The sequence below is a fragment of the Cloeon dipterum genome, chromosome 3 (assembly GCF_949628265.1).
Source record: "Cloeon dipterum chromosome 3, ieCloDipt1.1, whole genome shotgun sequence".
NCBI classification, from domain to species: Eukaryota; Metazoa; Arthropoda; class Insecta; order Ephemeroptera; family Baetidae; genus Cloeon; species Cloeon dipterum.
Genome location: NC_088788.1, coordinates 25,643,478 through 25,670,584, shown reverse-complemented (window position 1 = coordinate 25,670,584; position 27,107 = coordinate 25,643,478). Strand labels below are relative to the sequence as shown.

Below are 27,107 nucleotides of genomic sequence, written 5' to 3'. Positions count from 1 at the left end.
TCAGTGTATGCGCCGTTTGAGACGGCCGAATGAGGAACAGCCTTGAATTGTTCCTCAGACGGACCGATGATGTCATTGTTATTTTAGACAAGAAAAAATTTAACTACGTGACTGCGAATTTGACTGGTAATTAGATCTATGGCGACTCTTTTCATTTCAGAAGAAAAGTTGGCAGTTTAAAAATAAATATGAATGCGCTTGTTTTGATTTTTCATTCTAATAAACTAATAATATTATTTTCAATTTGGGTTATAAATCTTGAGTTATTTAGAGATGATAATTTTTACGGTTATCACGACAATGGGGGACAAGATAATTTCCACATGGACAAAGAATCCAAAAGTCGATCGAGACGAAGAGATATTTTTTCTTGAGAATTTGAAAATAAACATTTTTGTTGGTAAATCTAAGAAGAATTCAAAATTTTCAATACGTCTCACTTGTACACATAGACTTAAAAGAAATGAAACCATAGTTATTCAATGGGTAGTTTTTTTATAAATATGATAGGTTTATAATAGGAAAGGCATATAGTTTAACAAAAATAGCCTTCTCAAAATTTCATGTACTGAAGAGTTTGACTAGGTGAATCATTTTAAAATAAGTACAGTAAAACGGTTATACGGTAATTCAGAGCCTTGTAGCGTGGGTTTTGTTTTGCAGTTTTGTATACTGCTGATGAGGCCCGTGGCGCTGAAACAGTTGGTGCCCAGTAATACGAAAACGTGTTAGGTATTCTTTTTTTCAAGTTCTCAGTTCACATAATTAGCTAACCTTTTTGATGCAGAATTTCCCATGTAAACGTCTTCTGTATTTTAAAATAAATCATAAATGCAATTAAAAACCTCTAGGTAGAGCACGAGCAAAAAAAAAAATTAAAAAATATATAGCTCTTTTTGGTATCTTCAGGAAAGAAAATAAATTAAATTTTAGATAAAGGATGCAGCAAAAAATGCACCAACGGCTGAAAAAAATAAAAAAAAAAATCGTGTTAGAATTCTCTGTGCACACTGCACATTTTTACCCGAATAACGCCCAAATCAAACTCGTTTCCTTCAGCAATGTGCATATTAAGGCGTTAAATTCAATCGAAAGGCCGCGGTCCGTCCTATTTCAGCCTTGAGGCGGCATCACCGAAATCCAAAACAATCGGCTATTACCTCGTGGTTTCGACAACAATTGTGTGCGTGAGTTTTAATGCGGGGGGCATAAATCACGGGGCGGGAGTCATTGCGGTGCGTGATCTCAGGTCGGACAGGACTGCGAGGCGAGAAACGGATGAAGCCAAGAAGCAGGAGCATCGGCGCGGCCAGCGAGAGCAGAAAAAGAGGTGTATTGATTGCCTTTGCCATTGGTTCGCGGGGCACGTGCCATTGACAAAAGCGCTGTCTCAATTGGCTGTTTGAGGAGGCAGTGAGGCCAAAAGTGACGAGAAGTAGCAGCCTCTTATTATTTTAACGCGTGGGTTTGAGTGAAATGTTGCCGCGTGGGCCGCCAGCGAGCTCGCCTTGCTCTTTCTCGTGTGCCGCGGGTCCTGTGCACGCCACGAAATCCTATACACACACACGGCCGGCCGGCGAGAATCGTAATGTGCCATCAATTACATTTTCGCCCGAGATGCAACTCCCGCGTTTGCACGGCTTGAAAAGCCCAGATTGCGAAGCGCGATTTCGCCGCCGACACGCACAAAATGATCCTGCAGGCGGCTAATTACATGCCGAAATCACTTTTCCGTCCAGAAGCAAGCATGACGGACAAAGAATAATCGCCTCTCTTGATGCCTATCTTCTCCGGCCACAAAATCTGTTTCCTTATTCGACGAGAGAGTTGAAAACTGTTTCAATAAAGGCAAATTTTTGTCTTGAGGCCTGAGACGTGTTTTTGATGGGACGTACCTCATCTTCGCTGTCAGATTTTCTTATTTCTCATCTAGTTTTGGTGTTGTGACTCGCGTCATAACTTGTGGGATTATTGTGTCCACTCATTGAAAAAAATACAAATTTGCAAAGCAGATCTGTCTGCTGTTTAAAACAGAAACTGCAGTTCAGGTACTAAAATAAAACGGATTTCAAGGTTCGACAAAAATTTAAGAATTGGTTGGTCATCAAATTTAAATAACCGCTACAGCTAGACTGTATTTCTTGACTAAATTGATGAATAAGCAAAGAACGAAAGTAGAGGGGAGGCTCTCAAAAAATGAAAAGCCAAAATATTCATCCAATCAGAAATGATATTTTCTGCTTCCAACATTGCGAATAAAAAGAGAGTAAATTGAAACAGCTGTCGTACTGTAAAGCGTATGTTTTTTTCTCCTATTTCACTCTCAGCCTAAACTCATCCATTGAGCAAAATATATGGACTCTTGCCACATGTTTACTTAATTTAGAATCGAAACAGATTGCTGCTGGATAAGATTTCCGAGCGCAAAACCGGCCGATCGGTGATATTTCGCGTCTACATGCGAAACAAACTCATTTCTCCGGCGAAGAATGAGAGTTTCTGCATGAAGGCACTAATCAAATGCTAAGAACCATAAAATTAGCACCTTTTAAGGCTCTAAACTTTCCGCGTGATACACGTCAGGGTCAACGGAAATTGTTTCGATGTGACCCTAGAAAGCGGATTAGACCTTTTTACGTCTTCAGATGATGCAGCAGCGCTCCTTGAACTGAATCCAAGTCTATGAAATGGTTGCAAATGGAACTTCTCCAGTTTTGAAAGATATATTAGAGATAAGTGCGCACAGCGGAGATGATTATCTTCGAAATTTCTCCCAACATAATGGGATAAAACACATTTCCCAATGTATATGGGTGTAAGATCAAGCAATATTTTTTGTTGAAAATTACCAAAAGTTAAAACCATAATAGCATTTTGATTAGATCTAAATGACAATTCAAACGGTATAGATTATATAGTCTGTAAATGTTTAACATTAAAGTATTTGCAAAGAGAAATGTTGGTATAGCTGATGCCGCATTTACCATGTAGGCAGAGAAGCACAAGAAGCTGTCATAATTTTTTAGTTGAAATCAAATACAGCTTCGTCGGTGTAAAGCGAGCTGTTTTTGTTGTTTCTGCAGAAGAGTACGCGACATTGGTGAGGATCCGAAATACGGAAAAATAAGCATCTGTTTATTTTTGGTGTTTTAAATATTTAAAAACACCAATTTACTTATTTAAAAAATCAACTCTTTTCTAACATATTATAGCTTACACGTTTTTAACGCAGAAACTGCAGTTTAAAAAAATGGAAGGGATTTTTCACCCCGAGAGAGTTCAATTTCTGCAGTTTAGATATGGATGAACGACCAAAACAGGGTGTTTTAAAACGAAATTCAACGCTGGATCATCAGCTGGGATGCAGAAATATAATCGCGTGTTCACCTGTGGGCGCTTTAATTAACTAGTCGCGTGCGCATCCCGGCGAACACGCTGCGGGTAATTAAAGTTGACCAGCGGCGGCGGCGTCGACAGCAGCAGCAGCAGCAATTTAAAATGTTTTGATGTTTACGAGAGTGGGCCGTAAAACTATGATTCGCGCAGACCGGTCTACGTGCGAGAGCATATACACATATAATTCGAACCACTTTTTACTTTGAATGGGCAAAGGCACACGCCGGGCAGCAGCTCGTGCCAAGGGGAGCCGCGTGGGCCGCGCGACGAGCGTCCTTTCCGCTCTCTCGCAGTCTTTCATTGGCAGCAACCGCAATCTCGCCTGCTCCTCGCTCGTAAATCATCTTTTTCTAAATACAAGTATGCTGCGCGTTTAATCGCGGTTGATGCCGCGTCGCGATCGCATTGTGCCTGGCCAGCTTGTTTCGCCGCGCAATTAGCGCCTCCCAAGCCAAACACCGGCCGAAAATTTTCACCTTGACAGCGCCGATCGATTTTATTCCGGTTTTAATTAATTGTATGCCTCCTGGCCTCGGGCCGCCGTAAAATACATATTGAATTAATTACTGGCCCCATCAATGTGGGATGCTGCCACTGTGCGTGTAATGATTGAATTTTTAATTTGAAAATCTCTCTATATATCGGCCAAGTTTCATAAGATCAGGGGTCCAGCCAATGAAAGAAAGAGAAATAGAAATATATTTATTGCAACCAGAAAAAATTAGTTTAGAATGTAATTTGATAGTTGGAGTATGAAAAAATGTGTCTTGGGACACGGCGGAGACTTTTTGATCTATTTAAAGCATTATGGTAAAGTTTTTATGGTAATTTTGCAATATTCAGTTTAAATATATACAATCGCATTCATCTACATGACTCAGCATGTGTATGAAAATTCTGTAAACACTTCTCAAAAAATTCAGGGACTTGTTGATTTTTCCTGCCGTTTTTTGCGCAAAAATCCTGTGGTACATTTTCAGAAACCTGAATTTGAGGTATAGATTTATTAGATTTAATTTCACTTAAAATATTTATCGTGCTGTCACACTAACTAGATAAAAAATTTATTTTAGAAAAATTGTTTATAGCACGTTCAATCCACGTAGGTTAGATCCATATACATGTGATTATCCTTTTTTTATTTGCTGCATGTGGTGATTTAAAAAAAAATAGATTGTTGTTAATCTCCAGCACAAATTAATTTTTCAAACGCTCTGGATGTATTCCGTTTCGAATCAAGCTCGTTAAGAAACAAAAAAATATCTGCGCACTCATAGCAAAATTAATAAATCTCGCAAGTGTATAGTTATTATTGTTGGATTATTCCAGCAAGCTGTTTATATTTATTTATTTACTCACTCGGTTGAGCATTTGTGTTTCTCAGAATCAGTAATTCATACAAAAGCTCGACGCGCTGCGAGAGTGTTGGATTCGAGTGTTTACGTCGGATTTTGTTGGCGCAAGCGAGATAAATTGGCGGATTGCGGACTTATGCTTTTGCCCACACGCAGCAGCTTTTCGTCGCCGGAGCCGCCGAGAGCGCAGCAGATGAGCGCCGCCGAGCTGCGATGTTTTCGGCCTGATATGGAAATTGGCAAGGAGCACATTTTATAACGTGCGGCGCGAAGCCGCAATTTATGGTGGGTGCACGAAAAGTAGACCCCCGCTGCTTTCCGAATCGCAATTTATCGCAAGAAACAATAGCCATAGCCGGCCCAAAGGTAATTCTGAATAAAAATTATAGGCGCGCAAGATAAATTCCTGCTAAACATGGCAATTTCTGTCAAATGGCTACAACAAGCGTATTCATCATGCCATTTGGAACAGTCCTTTGTGTTTGTGCTGCGCGCGCGGTACTTATTTTTTTATCCCTTTCAACGCACGCTCGCGGTGCCATATAGCAGTCGAGTGTGTGTCTTCCTGGAAATGTGTTTGCGAATCGAAAATAATGTTCAAATGAATGGGTCACACAAATATATACTCTGTTTATGGCCGGACTGTTAGCATTTTACAATATCATGCCATTCATATCAATAAAACGTGTGTTTATGTCCTTTCTGCAGAGAGCTTCCAAAACAAAACATTTGTATCCCAAAAGACTAATCTGCCAAAATAATTTATATATATATTCTGAATAAAACAGTTTTAAGCTGCAACGGTGTGGTATTATCTTTCCAATCAAATGAGGTCGAGTTTACCCCCTGTGCAAAAAATATCTGTGGCAAATTGATAGTGATCAGTGATTTAGTTATGTGTCATTTGAGACTCATTGCGAGAGATTACATTGGTTTTTATATTTTGCTAAGTATTTATTGTATGCATTTTCTTATATACTGTATTTTTTAATTGTTTAATTTTATGTATTTGATTGGCAAGAATAAGCAAGTATATACATATAATTTAAGTTTAAATTTTAAATTGCAGAGATATTTCCTTTTCTTATAATAAAATACTCATTCGATTGTATAGTTTAAAAATTGGTAGACGTTTACTCAAATTTCATGGATATAGTAATACATATTCCCTGGGCCGATTTTGAACCTGAATCCAATTATTAATAGTAAAGATCAAGTAAAAATTCCCTCCGCGACAATGCCACAAAAATGAAAAGAGATTTCCTGGTTGCTGCGAACGAAGCGATTGAAAACGCGCCCGATCAAGGTCACATTCTAATTTTCAGCGGTTGACAATGCTATCTGGAGTCGCAGGCAAGGAGAATAATCGCGCCGGCCTCTTGTACCACCAATTAAGCCGAGCACAAGAACAAATAGGAAATGAGCAGAGCCCATTTATTTAGCGAGAGCAGTTCACTCCACCGCCGCCGTCGATGGAGCAGAGCATAAAAAACTCGCGACAACAATTTGTTGAGAGCGTCCTCCTTCTCGTTCTCCACAATAATGCATTGAATTTCCAGCGCCGAGACAGAAGGCGGCCCCGGGGTTGTGAAAAATAGTCTTGCTCCAATAAGATTTGTGACTCCTGGATTTTAACACACAGTGTTTTCGTGTATTTAACAAACCACGGCCCTTCTGTTTATAAATTCGCCTCCACGGAGCTATTCTTGACGATATTTAGTGAACTACAAATTGCTTCAATTAAGAAATAAAATAAGTAATAATGTAATAATAATATTAAATTTTTCTTCTTTATCGTTTGATCTAAAGTGGTTATTGAAAAAGAATTTAATCGAAAATAAAGTTTGGAGCCTGGCATTAACAAGGCGGATCGAAATGTTGTTTTATTGTTCAATTCCAAAAGATGGAAATTTCAAATCATGTCTTTAATGTATGGAAGTTTCTACCAATGCTTAAAATGTGCTACCCTTCAAAATGAGATCATTAACACCAAGGTTATTTGGAAATGCTATGTTTCAGGGTTTTATTTTCTTTAATTTAAATTTTTCTCATTCATAATTTCAATCTCACGGATCTTGTCAATCACAAAATAAAAATATTCGTAATAAGGCTGATTATTTTTCACTGCAAGCTATACCACGAAGAATTTATCAGGGATTACATCAAGTAAAAACTGTAACGGCTGCTTTCCACAATAAACTAATAGTACAGTCTGAGTTTGTAAGTTTTTACTGTCAAGTAACTTCCAATTAAAGACTTATAGCAAAATTGAACTTTATAGCAGATTTTAGTACATGAGAACAATTTAAAACTCATTGTTTACACGTCTTCAGGATTTTTAAAACTCGTGATTTTCTGCAGTATGCTAATGTACTCACAATAATTCGCAAAATGGCACGAAATATTCATATAACTCAGTAGCAATTATAGTTGCTTCAAAAACTAAATTATATTCAAGGCGACAAAATATTTTGATATGCGAAATTACAAAACTAATTAATTTTTTTCGGATACGTTTGCTCTAGATTTAGCTATTTTTATGACGAGGAATAATTCACATCGTCTTGATCGTCTTCGAAAAGCGAGAAAAATTAAATAAAGCATTTGTTTCGACTAATATGCTAAGGTCTTTCAAAGAGTTGCAATTTCCGATCAAAACTGAGAACGATTCAAGGAGTTAAGCCCTTTCAGCCAAGCCGAAAGGGCGCAGTAAGGTGACTATTTTCCCATTGCCAGCGCCGGCATGAAATTAAACAAACAGCCGGTTGCTGGCGGCCGAAAATCGGCCATTGGCAGCGACCGGGTGCGCCGATCGGCCGGATTTTCGCGCCGCCACCCGCTTGGGGCCAGCTGGTGGCGTGGGGGCCATTTCGCGGGGGCTGCGGGCCTCGGTGGGGGCGGCACGGCGGCCGTGGTGAACATGTGTTGCGCCGGCCACCGCACCCAGCGGCTCAGGTGGCTTCGCGCGTGACGTCACGCGCTCAACATATTAACAGCTCGCCCGCCCGCCCGCCTGCTCTCGGCTGGGTGGCAATAAAATACACACACGGCCACAATGCGCTCTCCTCTTTAGCACAAAGCCTCTTTTTCTCCACTACCTTTTTATATTTATTCAAATGTCGTGCTTTTTATGTCTGCGTCCGGCCGCTGACGCGCGCGAGCACGCGAACCAATGTCCACGCCGTGCCTGTTTAGTCGGCCAATGCATGAAAATGCACCCTCCTGCGGTGTGTGAGCTAATGGCGATCAACCGCAAACCGCAATCAATAAGGCACTTTATTTTCCTTCTATATTTCCAGTCAATTGAGCTCAACTATCACTAACAAATAATATTGTATAATATGTATGTTCAGACATGATGATTATAGTGAAACGGCAATCTTACTTATTGACGGACTGCGATGTATCATAATTTCACTCTGGTATAATTTTAAAAGCGTTTTGTGACCATAATTAATGTATTAACTTTAATTATGACATCGTTGTCTCCATTTTTTGTTCGCGCGTTCATGCAGTTACACTGCTTATCGTTATTTGCCATTGTTCATGTATTTTTCCAATTTTTTATTGATCTCGTTTGTTCTATTTCGAGATGGTCGACCCCCTGAAACCACCCACGAAAACTCCGCATCCCAATAACATCGCGGACGAATTACATGGGCGCACTAGCCTCATTCCAGGAAGCCCAGTCCAGAAAAGGACCAGCTCATGTTACTGCCCCCGCACCGGGGTCTTTTATTGATATATGTCACTTGAAATGGATTCACGCATGCTGGAAAGGTGCAAATCAGCAAGTAGCGAGTCGAAATGCTTTTGCTATCCTCCCAAATCCGAATGGACTCGCAGTAGTTTCAATGCAAATTTAAGGGAGTAAAACGTAGGCGTATCAGCCCTCACTCGACCCCCTAACATCGCTCGGATCCTTAACATTGCAACGCGCTCGCGAATCATTGTTTATCACCAAAAAAGTTGTGTGAATGAATAATGAATAAATACTAAAATCCTTTGGCTCTGCTTCACGCTTGAAATGATTTAGTTTACTATTCACACTTGATTGAATTCTGATTAAACAAAAATCAAAATCTGGGATACAATCGCAATCCAAACAAAAGAAAAAACTCACTTTGGTCATAAACACAAATTTCTTCTTGTGATGTTCTTGATTTTTAAGTATTTGTGTAATATTATATATGGCTTCTGCGGAGAAACAAAAAAGAATTGAATTGAATGTCCACTAAAATCCTAATTCATGGCACAAACTCACTTTTTGACAAATGAATTTCGTCTGCAATTGAATTGAATGTTTACAATTTTTGTAACATCCCAAAAATATTTTTATTAATTTATGTCTCTTGGATGGAGGTGACTAAAAGGGCCATTATTAATTTCGCATGAGCGTTAAAACGTAATTGAAACCGTATATATTTTTTCTGTGAAAAGATGGTAACTAAATTCCACCATTTATTTTCGAGTTTTGAGGTATAACTGCAATCGCGTTGGAATTGCTGAAATTTCGCACCGTCCGAGGTTTTGGTATTAAACCTCGCGGTTGTGAAGCGGCCTAAAACGGAAAATTGAACACTACGTTGGAACTCTCCGTTGGAAGTCCAGCGAGGTAATTCCAAACAGGTGGTTTCTAAATGAATGCCTGATAAGAATGCATTAATTGGATCAACTTAGAAGTCAGTGAATTATATGAATTATTAATGCCATCATACAGACTTGCTGGATAATTCTCATTATCGACATCTGAACTCTATTGACAGTGACAAAACTTTATTTTAATTAATATTTAAGGTTTTAAAGCAACAGAAGAGGGTTCCTAAAAAAATTGAACTAATCTAAAAATATAAATTATAGAAAAAATCAAAAAATTATTATTAAATTTATAAACTTTTGACAAATATTAGCTATATTTTTTATACATGTGTTTAAAAAATTAAACATTATTAAATACTGAAGAGAAACATAAGTTGCGGGTCAGTGGTCTTTATTAAGAGGCTAGCAAATTTTCAACAACAACGTAAAATAATAGCATTGTCTGTTTAGTCCCTTTGAAAAACACGCAACGGCGTCTGGTGTGCTATAATTTCAATGCGCTACCTGGCCTTAGACAGTTTAAAATGCACTACCCTAATAATTTGTAATAGAAAACCACTTATAATATGACGCTGGAATTTAGTCAGCCGCGCCTTTCGGATATCAATAAAATGAGATGGTGTTTTAGAGCGGTGCGCGTGTGTTAGCGACCGCCTTCCACGTTCCCTGCCGCATTGAGAAAAATGGTTTTGAATAGGAAAATTAATGTTAATACGCGGCCCCGGCAGTGTTTTTCCTTTCTTTTGTGTGTGCGCCTGGATTTATGTCTCGACGTTAAACGCACGAGATTTTTCTACTTTTCCAAATTCGGGCAGACCGATCATTCTGGCGCGGTAGGAGAGCTCTATAATAAAATCTGCCACATTAATTTAACTGCTTTTAAATTTCCAATTCAAAAACATGATGAGCCTTTTAACGTTGAAAGGGTTAAAATGTTTCTCTAGTGAAATGTTCTTGGAAATACGCTGACAAAATGTATGTTGGACAATGCCTGCAGAGATGGTTTTCAGGAATTTGGTGGAAATTTGATGGAATGATTTAAATCTAATCGGCCGAATTGCACTTTTCGAGCGAAAGTGGTTCGAGCCACGGTCCAACGGACAAAACAATTTTTTTCGTTTATTTACAGTGACGCGAGTTTTTAATTCTTATTGCGCGCGCGCGCGTGTGTCATTCAATTATAATTATATTATTTTTATTATTGCAGCGCAGTAGACAAATTTGAATAACGGTCCCGCTGCGAGGTGCGTACTCAAATTAAGCAAATAAAAGATTGGTGCGCACAGCCCACAAGTGTGGGCCCACCGTACGTGGGTTTATCTTCCTCGGGAGACAAGACGCGCGCGCGGCACAAAAACTCTCTCGCAGCGTCTCGTTCTCTCTTCTCCGCCATAAAAGTTCTCGGCCATTCAGTAGTTTCGCACGTCCACCGGTGCACATGCACAAATTTGAGCCGATTCCCTGTTAATTATTTAGGATATCTGCTTCAGTTGTTCACTCGAAGAAAGACAATGAACGAAAGAGCTGTCTGGAAAAATTGGACAAAATCAGAGGATCATAAATTCTAAACTTTTCTTACATGAGCGCAAATATTTTATTTCAGGGGGTTACAAAAATTAATCAAAGGCTACGCTAATTATATTTCAATAGAATTACTACAAAACTAATCTATGCAATTCGTTAGTTTGTTGCGCGTCCGAGAGCAAACATTGGGTAATGTGCACTTGAAGTGTCTTTTACCGACTCATTGAGCAGCATTAGCATATATAGGCAACACACAAGTAAAAAGAAAATAAGTCGGTGCTGTCGGTTGTGGTCAGCTCGGAGGAGTGCTGCTGGAAATTAATTCGAAACTTGATCCGCGCCAGCGTATATGCAAATTGACTCTTTGGCACACACACATACAGCATCCCGAGAAATTCACAGAAAAGCCATCTCTCGTTCGAATCCGAGGCTGTATTTCGATATCGCTCCTGCTGCTGCGGCTCTACAAACTGCGTGTATTGAAATAAGAGCTCATGGAATACGAGGAATATCTGCTCGCCCCCTGTCTATTCTTGGCGATTTTTCGGCTTTGCTGTCACCGCGGGTCTTTATTTGGTGCTTTCCTTTGTGCCATTTCACGTAAAGAGAGTAGCTATATAGGGAATCATCTCTTGCGGAAATAATATCGTAAGTATACACCAGATCCAACAATAGATTAACTTTTAATTGAATGGAACAGAATGCAATTTTGCGGTTCTAGAAATTTTTTATTTTTTAGCATTACTATTTCATGGTAAAAGCTAATTTACTCTTCGTCATAAAGGCTCCGCACACACGAATGAAAGTTATTCACTGAAAATATTTCTTTCCGCTTTACCCCAACGAATAAATTAAGAAATCTGAAAAATAATCATAACTTTGCGCCCTCCAAAGGGGAAATTAAAAATTAGAATAAAGCAAGGAACGCAGGCTCCGACCCTTCGTCGCGGAACGCTTTATTGAACAAAAGCCGAAACTCTCCGGGATACAGCAATCTCCAATGAAAATAACTGAATATAAGTTTTAGACCGGCAGTTTGCATTGAATTGTACAAACGTTGCAATTGTGAAATACCCGATGCAGCTGTGCTAATCGGGGTGTTATTCATGGCAGGAGGTAGAGGTAATTCGAGCTCGCAGAGAATAATTTAAAACCTTACATGCCTGGAACTCCTTCAATTTTACAATATGGCTATTATTTAAATGCATTCTCTTCACGTCCTCCCTTTTTTTCGTGACAGAACTGAAATTGTTGAATTTTACCGTCGAATGTTTTGCAAGCAAGCAATTTTGACTTTGTTTCATCTCTTTTAGAAACTGCGGCTAAGAATTTGAGTCCTGTGCCTTACCTTGGCCGCAAAGTGTGCACGGCAGGTCGAAAAACCGCTTTTCTCTCGAGAGGTTGCTGCTGCTGCGTCGGCCGCCATTGGGTCGGAAAACAATTATTTTTAATCGGTCCGTGCACCCAGCGAATGTGTGCACACGGTAGCTCGGCCGCGGCGGCGGCGACGACGGCGACGAGAACCAAAGAAGACGAAGAAGCGCGCGAAGGTCAGCCGTGGGGTCACCAACAGGTACCCGGCGCGTGAGTCAGACTTTTTCTCTCCTCGGCGGCTCCAGGCAGCCGGCCGGCCGGACACCGCACCGCGCACGGTCCGAAATTGAGTTTTCGTGTCCGCAGCTGGACTCCACTTTATGAGTTATTCGCCGGTGACGTGCAACACGGGAATAATAAAAAGGAAATAAATCGGACGGCGACAGGGAAAGGGACGATTTTTCATCGGCTACCCCGGCTCTCCGCGGCTCTCGGCAGCGCGGCGGCAAAATTTACAGCCGCGCAAGAACAAGCAAGCAGCCTCGTTCCTTATGGCAGATGCAGTTTTGCTCCTGGAATTCAGTCTCTCGCGGCAGCTCCGAGGATACGGCAGGTAGCTTTTGTTTGGCGACCGAAATACTCTCTCGACTCAACACACACACCACGAAAGAAGAGAGCTACCGTTAAAAAAAAGAAGTCGCAGCGCCGCGCACCGAGATGACGAACTCCCCAACGTGACTAAGCTATTATATTTATCCGTCAGAAAGATGTACAGCATGCATACTTAAAACTTATTTGTTTTGCTCGTCGTGCTGCTCTTTTTCTCAGCCAACAGAGTCCAGGCTTAAAAAGGAGATCTGCATTAGCCCGAGTTGGGAATGTGAATGGGCATATTGGACTAATACACACACAGTGGCTTGTTTTTCTCTCGCGCACCTCTGAAAATGCTTTTTCACCGCATGCATGTGTGCAGTATTTTTATGTTCCATGCGTCCAGAGAGTTGTTATGGCAAAAAGTAAACACTGCAGAAAATACGTTCAAAGCTGACTGATTTTTAAAGGACTGTGTTTACCTCAAATTAATCAAGAAGGAACCTTAGTGAATCTATTCAAGCTTTTCTTCACATTGATTTATTATTGGAAGCAGATTTGTAGCTATAAAACGATGTGAAATTATTTCTTTTCACGTGTGATTTTACTCAAATTGTCTGCTAAGCTTGTCATCGGTTCAAAACATATACAGGGTTTAATCTAATTTAGTTAATTAGTAATTTCTTCAAATTTTCCATCAAATTTCGTTCTCTTTTTGACAGAAAAAATATAGTTGACAGTGGCAAAATCATTTTATATGCACAACGCTGCTGGGAAAGAGAGTTAGAAAAACTATTTTGTTTGAATGCGATTTCATTTTATTCTCTCTCTTTTGAGATGGGTGTATACATGATAGTGAGCAAATCAACTTGTTGTAATTAATTGTAATAAAGAAGAAAGTTTTGATACTTTGAAGTTGAACTAGAGGAAAGGGAAGCTTTATGTTCTTCGCTCACAGCTTTATTGACATAACTATTGGGACCAATAATCTAGAAAAACTTTCACTAAATTTCCTGAAATTTATTACCATCAAAATTATTGACCCCATGAACTTTGAGAGAACGCATTGAAGGCTTTGAACCAGGCCAGAAAATCAAAGGCAAATTGTAACAAATCTATATTAAACATGCATTTTTAAGTAAAATCACCCAGCAATAACTAAAAACTTATTAATGGATTAATTGTCACATTGACTAGGCCGTCTGACTTGTGGGTTGGTGATTTGAATTCATCCGCTGACGTGTTTCACCTTCTAATAGAGCCTTGTAACCTTTGTGCACTGACATAGTTTAATTCAATATGATTATAAAAATGCAAATAATCGCATTTTACAAAATTAAACTGCAAACTTGACACTCAACTGCGCAATATTTTACTTCACCTCTTGAAGTGCAATAAAATTATTGTTTTATCATAGGTCAATTATGATTAATCTTCTCAAAATAATTTCTATCATACTCAGTCGCTAAGCTGTCATTAATTTAATTTTCTCGATCAAATTTATTCCCGTTTCTACCCCAATGCTTTATCAAAAACGTCACAGCTTTCATTATTAATATAGTATTATCTGCCAAATGTTTTAAGAAGGTGGAAACGCAAATGTTAAATTATATCGACATGGTCTGAAGGGACAAAAAATGCTCTGCATGAAATTCTCGAAATTCTCTTTGATCTGGCGCTAGTGAGTGCGGCCAATTTGCCAAAGTGTCACCCAATTGTCGGCTGAAGATGATAGATCCGCGAAGGCGCGTCTTGGCAGTCGCTTCGAGCGCGCCGATAACGCAAATTGAGAGCTTATTTGCGCGTCAATTACTTTTTGTTGCCGGCGGACTTACTCAATGAGCCATGCAAACACTACGCGGCCGCGCGCATATTTATATCTATACATACGTGTACGAATCGCCGACGGGCACACACTGTGTTTTATAATATCTGATAGAGTCGCGCGAGAGAGTGTATAATGTTAATTCTCTCGCATGCAGTCAATGAGGAGCATTTTGACAGGCGAAACATGTACGCCTGTCAGCTCGACTTGTAAACAATATTCCATTCATCTTTCAAAATAGGCACCATCATTGTCAACGCTTCGATTCACGATTATTAATCTCTTTTCGATAGACTCTGTTCGCGTCTCCCCCGCCTCGCGGAGAGATGCATCACCTCTTGGCAAGCCGCGACTTCAAATTCGCTGAAGATTGTGCAACATGCGACAGTTTAGCTCGCAGCTCACGTCCTTCTTGCTGGGCACACGATTTTTTTATAATTTTCAGGCTGCAAAAGTTTCTCTTTCATCAACAATAGAATGTCTAAAATTTTGAAACTATATGATACAAAAAATCCATCAATAGATTTATGATTTGACAGGGGATAAATATTTGGAAGATAAATTATTCATAGTGTGTTGGTTTAGATATAAAATATTTTGCAAAAAAATATGACAGCTTATAGTCTTTTTACAAACTATAGAACTTTTATTTAATAACACAAAACAGGCAGGTAATTTTATGAAATTATATTGACGAATGGCTCGGAATTAATCAGGATGGAAAGCTATTAGTGAAATTTTTTCTCAAAATGCCGCCCTGATTAAATCAACGCAAAGCTGAGCCGTTCGTTAGCTTAAATTACACTATGAAAATAACTGGCTTGCAATAGTTGTAATTAAGGATATATTGTAGATAGGAATTTTGAATTTCCTGCTCATAAATTCAAAGAATATTTACCCAACAGTCAATGCAGATGAAATACGTTTCAAATTGAGTTTATTTATCGTTCGGCTGTGCAATTTGTTAATTCAACTCCTTCACTCGAGGATTTCCATCTCCGTTTAAAATATATATTCCAACCCTTGCGTTTACAGGTGGCACCTTGCCAAGAAGGGAAAATCTCAAACAGGTATACGTGACACGAGTTTAGATTGCAAGATAATGCGGCTATATTTTACATCGTGTTCAAGCACAAAAAGTACAAAATCAGATAATATTTCAATGAGAGCTGGGCTTCGTTAATACGAAATTTATTATTACATTGTCACGTTTGCGAACGCGGTCAGAGGAACGTTGTAAATCAAAACCTTGGCCCAACCCAGCATGCAAATTTAATGACACTAATTCTGCGATTTGCGAATTCCAAAGTCCGATTCAGGTCGGTGTACGCGCAATTTTCGCTGCTCCGAAGGCTTCACAGAGTTCGCCAGTGTGTCAGTTAGCCACTTAAAAATGGACGCGAGGACCGCAAATGAGCGTTCCGAAATAGGCGGACCAACTCGGCGTGATTCAGACACGCGGCTAACCCTGCTGCCAACTTGAGTGTTTATTTGGAATGTGTGTTTCTAGTGCAAATTCGTTCCCATGACTTTGTGATAGTTAACTTTTGGTTCGAAAGTTTGATTCCCAAAAATGGGCATGGCAACGCTTGCCAAAACTTATTTGCTAACATTTTGATAAATTGAGACTTCCAACGAAACAGAGTGGGTGTGGATTGTGGATCTCACCTAATCTATTTAAGCTGTATTCAATCACAGCCGATCTCGTGGGTAACACACCATACACTTGACGAAGAAAATTTCTTATAGAGTTTCAAATAAAATATTATTTTTTCCAATAAAAAAGAATCATTACATATCCGTTAAATATTAGAAAAATAATTTTGTAGTAGAAAGAAAGCACATAATATCTAAAAACTATTGTTAGACGTCAGAGGGTATATACTTGTATCATTTTGTAAAGCTTGCGAAATAACAGGCAATTTGACAGTCTTCTGGAGACTTTGCAAGAATTGTTTTAAAAAGGAGAACCATGAAATTGGCGGGAGCTCCAAAATGAACTCTTTTTAAGGCTTGGATGGATGAAATGAAAATACAGAGAGCAAAAAGCAAATTCTTCTTGCATTTATAAATTCTGAAACACGACGTGGTGCTATGAATTTAGAATTATAAATTTTATTTCATCAACTAAAGGGGTTTATTGGTAATTTAAAACCCAAGCTCAACTGTTAGTATCTTAATTTCTATCTGGCACATTTGAAATCTTGGGCAAATCTCGGGAATCCTGCTGTCATGCGACAAATTCGAGGGCAGCTCCAGTTGTGGAAAGCACCTGCAGGCCTGAAATCTTAATTCGCGATCAGGTTTCTCGGCTAACTCAGCGGCAAGTCCTTTGACATGGTGGAAACACACCTCCTAGCGCGACACTGGAGCCCATCTTTTCCGAATTTGGATATTGAGTCGGCAGGGAGTCGGACCGCGCGAGATGCACTCGCGAGCGAGCGTGCCAAGCAGAAAGGTCATTTATTCAATCTGTCCGCGCTTGTATCGAGAGGAAATCTCGCGTCTCAGCGGCCGGATAACAAATTACACTATAACATATAATGCGTGCGTGCGGAGAAAGAGAGAGAGAGAGAGAGAGAGAGAGAGAGAGGAAAGGTGTGCGGTGGCTTACCTGGCGTTTGTTACTGCTGCAGACGGCCGGCGACGAGCAGCACCACGCCCACTCTTGTACACTCACAAATTAATAGCTGGTCCATCTATCAATCGCGAGTTGACGGCTCGTCAGCCGCGATTATTGAAATTAAATCCAAAAAAAGTTGCACGGAGCAGCGCGCTGCTTCATAAACTGAGGCAACGCGGCTCGGCTGCCTGCCTCTCGGCTGACTCCGCCTTCGACCACGTGGCTTGCACGAGTGTGTAGGAGGACCCACGGCTAATGAAAAGTGCAGGAGAGTCGGCCGCCGTCGCCGCCGACGCCACCGCCGCGCACCACCGACTTTTTACTCGCCCAATTTCGACTTTTCGGAAAGTGGACCCGTCGCTCGGACCGCATTGTTTTGATTCTCACTCGCTCCAGGCCGACTGACGTTTTGGTGTGGAACACGTCTCCTTTTTTGGAGAGCTTTGAATTTTGTCTGAGATCGGATAAATGCATTCTAGTAATATATGCCTGTAAGAGAAGTTTTTTTAGAATAAGGGCAACGGAAGATCATAAAATTTTGTCTGTCTGTTGATGTTTTTCTAATTTATTAGTGTTGAGTTGTTTATATTTTTACTGGTAGTCAAATGATGGGGAACATTGCACGATTAAATGACAAAACTACAAGGGTGAGCAGCAGACACGTGCAAAGCAAAATCAATTTAATGTTTTTATATCACAACACAAAAAAACAACACTTCTTACAAAGTTATATAGTTATTGCGCACGAAATAACCGATTACAATTTAGGAGTTAGGACCATTTAACCCAGCATTTTTAACATATTAATTAGGTTTTTTTTAATTTCCGCAGTTCATTGCATAGTAGACAGAAATTTTTCTTCGATTTTTCAAAGAAAATATAATTTTACCGATGCATCACATCAAATTAAAAGAATCCACTTTGAATCCCCTCCTAAGTCAACTGTACCTCAACATACTGGACTGGGCAAAAGGAAACATTTTTATTTTACTACATTGAATATAACAATTTTGAAACTAAGAAATGAACAACTCTTAGCAGTGTCTACTGCACTGCAAAAGGAGCACACACGACAAGACTTTTTCTTAAAATTATTCTGACCCAAAACACACAGATTTAATGTTTTCTGCATTTGGGGACTTCGTTGTGTATTTTTCCAAGCAGCGATCAATTACGTGGTAACCCCTGTGGGTGTAGAAAGTTATGCAGCCAGTGCAACAGACGAGTGGAAAGATTTGCCTACCCCCATATTCAGCTGTTTGGCGTTAGATTTCATCCAAACTCCACCGAGCTCAAATGGAGGGTAGAAAAATAAATTTTTGGACTTGGCAAAATCTGTTTTCTCTTATTTGATCTTGGCAGCTTCAAAAGATTTGGAATGATTAGAAAGAAACTGTTTTAAAAGATTTTGGAGGTTATTAATTGATACTATCATTTGAATAAAACCTCCAGTCAGGAGTTTGAAAAGGTATGCCTTCTGTTATTTTCTTTCATTTGAATTCATTTTAAGGGGAACTCATGACAGTTCTGAATCTAAACCGAAAGTAAAAACTAAATTTTGACATTTATGCGGATATTTGCAGTGTTTCAAAACAACCAAATTTACTTAAATTATTTTTCTATCATTTTTACTGCGCCATCATTGTACAATCATTAAAGTGCGTTCCATTTGTTTCTGATTTATCTACAGAAATTTTAACTATTAAGATTCAAAATTATTTTTAATGTGATCAGCAGGGCAATTTTCCCCCTTATATCCCACATCTAAAAGAAACGAGAAAACAAAATTAACAACTGCGTTAACAGAAGTTAAAATCAGTTGGTCAGTTCAATGTGCTGATAAAAAAAATATTTGGTAGTTTTTGTTTAAACTTGCTTAGAATTCTCGTTTTACAAAATTGGTGACAGATTGCTCCATAGACGGTAGCACATGCATTGGAAGCACTGCTCAGACACTTGTTACGTTAGTCTATTTATCTGTTGGAGACACATTCTGTGCGTATCAAAATCCTCAAAATTCTACAAGACTCGATCGGAAGAGAGTGAAGCAATTCACGAGCTGATTTTGACAAAGTATCTGTAGAAATTACGAAAAACCGATTGTGACGCAAGGCGTGAGGATTTTTGAAAAACAAATCATTTGCACCTGCCGAATTGCGACAACCGTAGATGGGGAAAAAGGCGAATCGAAGCGCGAAGAACTTTGCGACACCGTGCGCGGGGCCGAAAACAAATCGGCGCGCGGACATAGACAAAGGTGGAGCGGAAAACAAACGACGGACGGACGCTCTTGCGATGATCTGATTACGCACACGAATGATGACGCAAAGTGGAGCGCACGGAGCCCGTATTTCGGGGCTGGGATGCAATTGATCGGGGGACGAGCAAACAAAGCCGAGGGAGGCAGGTGACGCGGTCATGCTCGCTCTCTCTATGGCAACTGGAGCCGAAATAACGGTGGCCGGGCCCGTTCTCAGCGTTGCATCTGCGTCAAGTAATGAGAGAGGAAAAGCGGCCCGAAATACACACTCTCACACGTCGAGGCCTCAAAAATCAGCACGGCCGGTGACGCAAAATGCATTGCCATAGTTACATCTGCTCCCTGAGCACAGGAAACAATTATTCATGCATTTGCCTGCTGCTGGGGTTCAACTTATTTTTGGATTGCGTTCGCACCGCGCCGCCTATCCAGTCCAAACGCGGATTTTCACTTATCTGCTTGAAGTGGGGCTCTCCTGCAGTATTTCTCTCTCGAGAGTCGATGTTTCACAACAATTCTGAGCGAAGAGGGCTTAATCCAACATTTGAGGAGTGCTTCAATTTGCAAGGAAAAATAAGTTAAAAATCGTTTCCTGCAATAAATTTAAAGAGAAGAACCAAACTTTATCTTTGTTTGAAATGAGAACAACGCGTTTTCATCTGAGATATGCATTTATAACCTAATCTTTAGATGGAAATAAACAATAGATGGAATTTTGAAATATCTGGATTGTTCACAGATATTTTTCGTGGTTTCTAGCCAAAAATCACAAAATTTGTAGCTCAAAACTTGCGCAAGGCATCCTGCACCTTTTGGCACCAGCGCCAGCACAATGAGCGTCGCCTGCTTTTGTCAGTGCCGCAGGGAAAACGGGGGATAAATCATTCATTCATGGGTTTCTCAGAAGCCTAAATGTATATGAAAAGGAAAAAATGTCGGAAAATGAAGGATGGAAAAGAAATGACTTCTATTGAATAACAGCCATGAATTAACCTGTTTCTCTTTCCATAATTTAACTTTAAAATTATAATCTGTAATTTCTGGATCTCAATTAATGCCGTGACAGATGTAAATATCTAATAATAGTACATGCACTGAGCAAGAAGTGAGTTTTTCAAGCTCGGTATGCACTTCACGTAACATGTATCATTTAAACGTCAGTTTTATATTGAGTTGGAAAAATTATCGTTCCATTTGTATGACCATAATGGTAGGCATTAGAGCGCATATAATATTATTTACTCTTCAATTTGCCCACGCTTGTATAATTTTTTAATTTCCATTCACAGCCGCAAGTCGTTTTCTGTTTGATCGAGCGATTAAGAGCCCGCCTCTAACAGCTACCGCCTCTTGCGCGCCAAGGCTCACTGATTAGTTTATAATGAATGGTTAGAACGAAATACTCTCTGCTCGAGTGCCACGTGGCCTTTCGATTGCAATCGAAGAGTTTTATTTTTACCGCACATCAGATGACGCAATTATTAGTGCTTCGTTGAAATCAACACTCTGCCAGCGCTGATTGTGAGATTTGAGCTGCAGATCGATCACAGTGCCTGAGTGCCGGAGTCGAGGTGTTTTTCAGCTCACCTTCGTTTTTCCTCGTAGTTTGAATAGGGAAACGGAGCTGTTGATACCGATGTGCGTCCTTTCAAACACTTTCAAGGGAAATAATAAGGTTGTAATTTTATTTGCGAAAGAAGGGATTTTCGCAATAAAAGCTTCAATGATTTCCATTGATTCTAAAGTGCGATTTAATAAACACCGCAATGCATCACATTGGTTATAGATATATTTTTCCATCTATTTCAAATTTAAAAATATTGTAATCGGAGTAAACTAGGTATTGCAATTAAAAGGTGTTTTATTTTTGTAGTTATTTCCATACATTATTTCTTTCTGAAAGTCACACAGACAAATTTTAAAATAAATAAATTAAGAATGGAGATATGGATAACCTTTTTAACAGAAAAGCAGAATATTATGAAATACTCATTTTGGAACAAAGGAAGCATAGTTCCTGTGAGAAAATGTTCTAAAACTAAATTTTAACTAATACGAATTACTGAAAGAAGCAGGTTTTTTCTCATTATGAAAAGTTGAGACAGTTATTATAACACTCTCTTTGCTGGACTTATGTCCTAAGGAGAAAAACAGTAAATGACAATGAATGTCTAAATATTGCCATGTATAACTAACCTTACCATATCGGAAAAATTATTTTAGCCCAATATGTATGTATTACTTTTTTAATATAAAATTAGCCATCTTATTAGTTTTTAATTTGCATTTTAATATTCAAACCAACTTGTAGTAATCTTCATCTCTCACTGAAATAGGAACAGCTACACATTACAAAAGAGAGTAAAAAATATTATTTAGAAATTTAATAATTTCATTGACTGCCAAATACCTAGAATTCCGCAAATGGCGTTGAAGATGGGGCGTGATTTTAATTGCTCGTGCATTCCAATGTGAGAGAACAGAAATTCGGCTTGTCAGGAAAAGTTGACAGGCGTCCAATTATAAAAGGGACGGTCCCAGCGAGGCAAGGCAAGAGGCGAGTGTCAAGCGCTGCCGGTCGCCGCCGCGTCAAGGAATGCATCTCAGAGGATAAAAGCGACACAGAACTGCGCGCTGTTATCGCGAGCACTTAATTGCGTTTAATCTGCGGCGTGGATGTCGCCGCGCGGTCGCAATAATAATTGTTTGGCAGACGGTAAACAACGAAACCGCTGGTTCGTTCAGTCCGGATGACTTGATTGCTGTTCGGAGCGCGCGCGCGAGATGCTAAATAACGAACGAATGCGCCTGACAAAAGGCACTCCCTCAGGGTCATGTGACCTGACTTATGGTGGCTGCTGCCAGGGTGGAGCTGCACACACGCGAGAGAGTACATACTACACACGCTATGTAATTGTTATATACCAGAATAACCAGTGCAGCCTCATCAATATTCATACGAGAGCCGACGAGAGCAGAGTCGCGGCTTTGCTTCTTCTTCTTCTTCTCTGCTCGCTTCTTCGCACTTACATTTCGCCGAGGGCCCCATTGGTGCATTTCGTGGATTACAGTCCCGCAATCCGATTCCGGCGAGCATTTTCGCGTTGGCTTTGTGCGGTTTAATTCGGAAACGCGTGGGCCCTGTGCAAAATTCGCAATGATAACGGCGAAACATGATTTTGCAGTGAAAGTGTATTTTATCACAATTGATGTTGAATCCCACGCGCCACACCCACGTTAACGCACTAATTGATTTGATAGAACATTTTAATCCTCTCGCAAAAAACAATCTAAAATGGTGAACTTCGTATAGAAGAAATAATTATTTTCAATACGCGTATATAGCGTTGAAAATTGCTACCTTTCATGAATTCATGAATGAATTTTTGTGCCTTCAATGCATTATTAAATTTCAAGCTATATATAGACAACTTAAATATGGCCTTTTGCATTGGGTCTTTTTTATATTGTTATCTCATTATCCCATTTTACCAATGAAGTTTTCAAATCATCGCCTCTGTTTCATTTTTGTATATTTGTGTTCAAAAGTTCAATCCCCTGCTTTGATTTTGGTTGAATTCTGTTTACGCAATGATTAATTATTTTTATATCATAGAAAAATCAATTTTCAGTGAAGATTGGTCGTTACAGTTACTTCATACAGAAAAGAAATTTGACTATATAGCTAAAACATTATAAAAGAACAGAAAATTAGTGGTTCAAGCATTTCTAACATCTGGATTCATTGTTGTGCAATTTTTTCTGGTTTGGTTGAGATAAATTATTTTTAAAAAGATAGCACTGCTGGAGTTAAGACTGTCTCATCATTTTTTATTCTTCAACAAGATATCACAGAAAAAAGAATTATACCTATGTTCCTTTCATAAAACACGCTGATCAAACATCAAAACGAATAGCCGTATTAAATTTCGAGCAGGCGATGGGGAGAGAATGGTTTTTCAATTAAACGCCTGCTCTTTCGAGAGATCGTGGCGAACAAACGGCGCGCACAGCACACAGATGTTCGGGAGAGAGAATGAAATGCGTCTCAGAGATGCAGATAAGGCCAATAATTCTCGAGTCTAGCAGAGCGGCACTCTCCACGGCTGCTCCATTGATGCTTTACGGTGCAGAGAGAGAATATTTGAATGAATTTCTCAATAAAGAAGTAATCTACGCGCGGAGGCAAGGCGAGACAGGATGTGTCTCGACTCGCTCGCTCTCTCAGCTCGCTCGCGGAGGGAGTGGTAACCAACAACTCGCTTCTTTCCTATAAAGTATTTTACATGAATGGAAATGTGAAACAAGGAGTGCCCAGTGCCTCTTTTTGAAGGACAATCCTTTACTCGCCTGCCATCCATTCATTTTTGCACTCCTCCTTCTCCTTGTCGCTCTCCGTGCGCACATAGCAGGCTTTTCATTGATGAAAATCATTTTATGCCCCAGCCGGCACTCACTCAAATTACGCTGCTCTGGCATTTGACGAGAAGTGCGTGCAAGTCGTATAATTAAACAGCCGCTTTCACCTGCCCGCTGTGTTCAAAATTGATGCAAGGCACGCGTTTGATATGTAAATCTGCTCGTCACACCAATCAACCCGTTCTTTCAGGCCAAAACTGGATCATGCAACGTGTATTATTATTCTGCACGGTTTCATTGATCCATTTCTTGAAATAGGTTCCCATGAATCGACTGATATAGAATGCATATTTGATTATTGTTTGCATTAAAAATTAATATTTTTGGAGAAAAGACAAGGATGAAAAGTATAATATCAGCTCGACTTCCAATTTCTCATCCATCTGTGAAAAGCATGAAAATGCATTAAAAAAATATTAAAATAAAAATTCTAAAAGGCATCTGCTTATTGGGTCAACAAAAACTCTCAATTAAGAAAATTGACGTATTTGAAGTTTGATAGCGTTGTAGCGAACTGTCTAATTATTTTCTCCCCAGATAAATGACCTTGGGGCAAGAACAGAGTTATGGATTTCACCCGTCCTTAATTGCTGCTCATTATTATTTCGCTTGGCTTTTGGGCTAATTCATCAAAATGCCCACCTTGATTTTGGCCCGCGGCCGCAAAGCTAGTAGAGCACGAATTTTGTTCCTTTTCCTTTCTCTCTCTCTCTCTCTTTATTAAAACACCGCGGCTCGGCGAGCGAAACAAAACAAACGCGTCATTAAACCCAAGAAAGGTTCGCCTCTTAAATGCTCAGCAGGTAAATAAATATTATGTAAAGGCCCATTTGCCCTGGCGATCATAAATTACACACACAATGCAAAAAACCATCGAGGCACCGAGCAGCGCACATTAAACATATTTTAGCAACAAAAGCAATGTGTCATGCACAGGTCGCAAAAGTGTTTCGAAATTACTTCCTTATAAATTCAAATTAAAAACTTCACCCACAAAACAATCGAAAGATTTCAAAATGATTTAAATATACATGCCCTTTACAAAAAAAGCGTCGTCAACTGTGCATTATAAAAGGAAACCTCATCAAGAAGGCAGTGGAAATTAAGCTTGGGCAAATTGCTAGCGTGTTACATAAAGCATATTTTGACATAACAGGAATTTTTTGTCTATCGCTTAAATGAAGTACACGGAACACGTCAATATTTTCCTTGTTCCGCGACAAATTTTCCGATTTACACACTGCTATGGGGTATTTACAATTATATTTATAGTTAAATCTATATCAACTTTACCCTAAACAAACTAATACACCTCGAATGGTTTCATGAATGAATTATTCTGAGAGTAGGTGAAACATGCTAAGTTGGAAAATTTCATCATGTTAGAAAATAACTACCGCAAGTGTAGGTTAGTTTATAGCAATTTTTTATAATTAACTTTAAAGCAGGTGCTCTAAACAATTGCAAAATTTTTGTAAATACAAAAATTATTATAAAACTAAACCAAAATGAATCCCTCTCTCGTTTATTAAAAATTGATTTAAACGTATTCTCTTGAGGCCAGATTTTTTCTATCAACAATTTGACCTCAATGTTCATTAGAGAAGCCGCCGTGAAATGGGTGAATTTGAACGAGTGAACTCCACCCTGAAGCAACCGTTACAAATTCATAATGGTCCGGCCGGTTCATACTGGACGAGAGAAAACAACGTACACACACACGACAGCACTGGGAAAAAAAAGAACACGCGCGGCGGCGGCGAACGCAATGCAGGAGCGGAAATTTCTCCTCGTTTTATTAGGATGCGATGGACGGCCGGCTGAAAGGGTGTTGTCTTCGTATTTCAAATCTAGAGAGTATATAATGCGCACCGGACGCGGCAGAGTCCACTGGTGGTGCAAAATCAGGCCGTTCCGCGGCGCCGGGCGGCGCCACGGCGCCGCGTCAGGCACCGACGGGCTCGTTTCGACGGCGCCGGTCGGCCTGTGGCGGTGGCCGGCGCCGATTCGGCCGCCTAGGCCGGCGACGATGCGGCCGAAGGAACAGGTGCAGCGGCCAGACCCTTGTTAGCCACCGCCTTAACATTTTTTATCCTTATTTTTCTTCGTTCCCCGCGAGAGGCTCGCTTTTTACTAAATCTTTTTTGTTATTCTCTCCGCACAGGTTTCTTGCTTGCTCGCTTGCTCGACCGGCGCTCTCTGAATAATAAAACTATCAAATGAAGTAAATAAATTATGTGGCCGCGCGACCAACACCCTCGCCCTTAAGCGAAAATAATAATTTTCTTATGGAATCTCGCTTGCCCGTTGAAATTATGGCCGCGTTCGTTTTCTTTTTCTGCGCTGGAAAACTGGCTCGGGGTGCGAGTTCTGTTTCCTCGCTTTGCTCGTGATTCCCGCCGTCGATACGGGAAAGTATTTGTGTGTTTTAAACGCGCGGCATCTTGATAAATACACGTACATCGATAATTATTGGTTCGCGAGACGCTAAGTGAGAACGGACGCTTCGGGAAGATTAAAAAGCCATCCAAATATGGTATAAAAAGGGTGTTTTAAATCTTTATGCATCTTCTATGTAAATCATTATCAATGAAAGACTGGCCACGTTTCCTTGAAAGAAGAATAATTGAACATGTTTCTCCGAAAATTTTGTTTTCAAGATTTAAAGGCGTGTTGATTGCTATAATTTTAGACTTAAGACGGGAGTCAAGGATGAAATATGTTTTATTTTCTTCACAATTTTATAGCAGAGATTTTAAGAATATTGTTTCTGAGCTTACAATTGTTATGGAATATCATAAATCGTGTAATTTTTATACTTTTTTAAACATGCTTAAGTGATTTTTTATGATTTATGATTGAGATAAGCGACCCCCTGATAGAGAACTACTCGCGAAAAATCTGTGTCCCAATAACATCGCGAACGAATAACATGGGCGCACGGGCCTCTTGGAGGAAGCCCATTCTAGAAATGGACTAGATCCAAACAGTCGTCAATTGTTTAATTTTAAAAATCATATTAAACGTTGTCTATCAAGGTCAAGTTGAATATTATTTTTTCATTTTAAAACCTCTTTAGCTTTTGTTTTTTCTCCGCCTTTTTAAATAAACAGATACCATTTTTGGTAATAAAAAATGAAACAGTGTAGTCCAGCAAAAGTGAAGTCTTTAAATAAGAATTGATTTTGCGTACTCTGTTTG

General features: G+C 39.6%; 2 protein-coding genes across 2 annotated transcripts in view; one reads left to right on the top strand and one right to left on the bottom strand.

The window, feature by feature from the left end:
* The window catches only part of sr (stripe), a 67,476-nt gene extending 50,094 nt beyond the window's left edge, over nt 1-17,382 (bottom strand). The window contains exon 1 of the mRNA XM_065482374.1: nt 17,219-17,382. The gene's annotated coding sequence lies outside the window, so the exon portion shown is untranslated. The remainder of the gene's footprint in view (nt 1-17,218) is intronic.
* Nucleotides 1-27,107, top strand: part of LOC135941521 (2-acylglycerol O-acyltransferase 1-like) — a 102,788-nt gene that overhangs the window by 56,303 nt on the left and 19,378 nt on the right. The window lies entirely within an intron of this gene.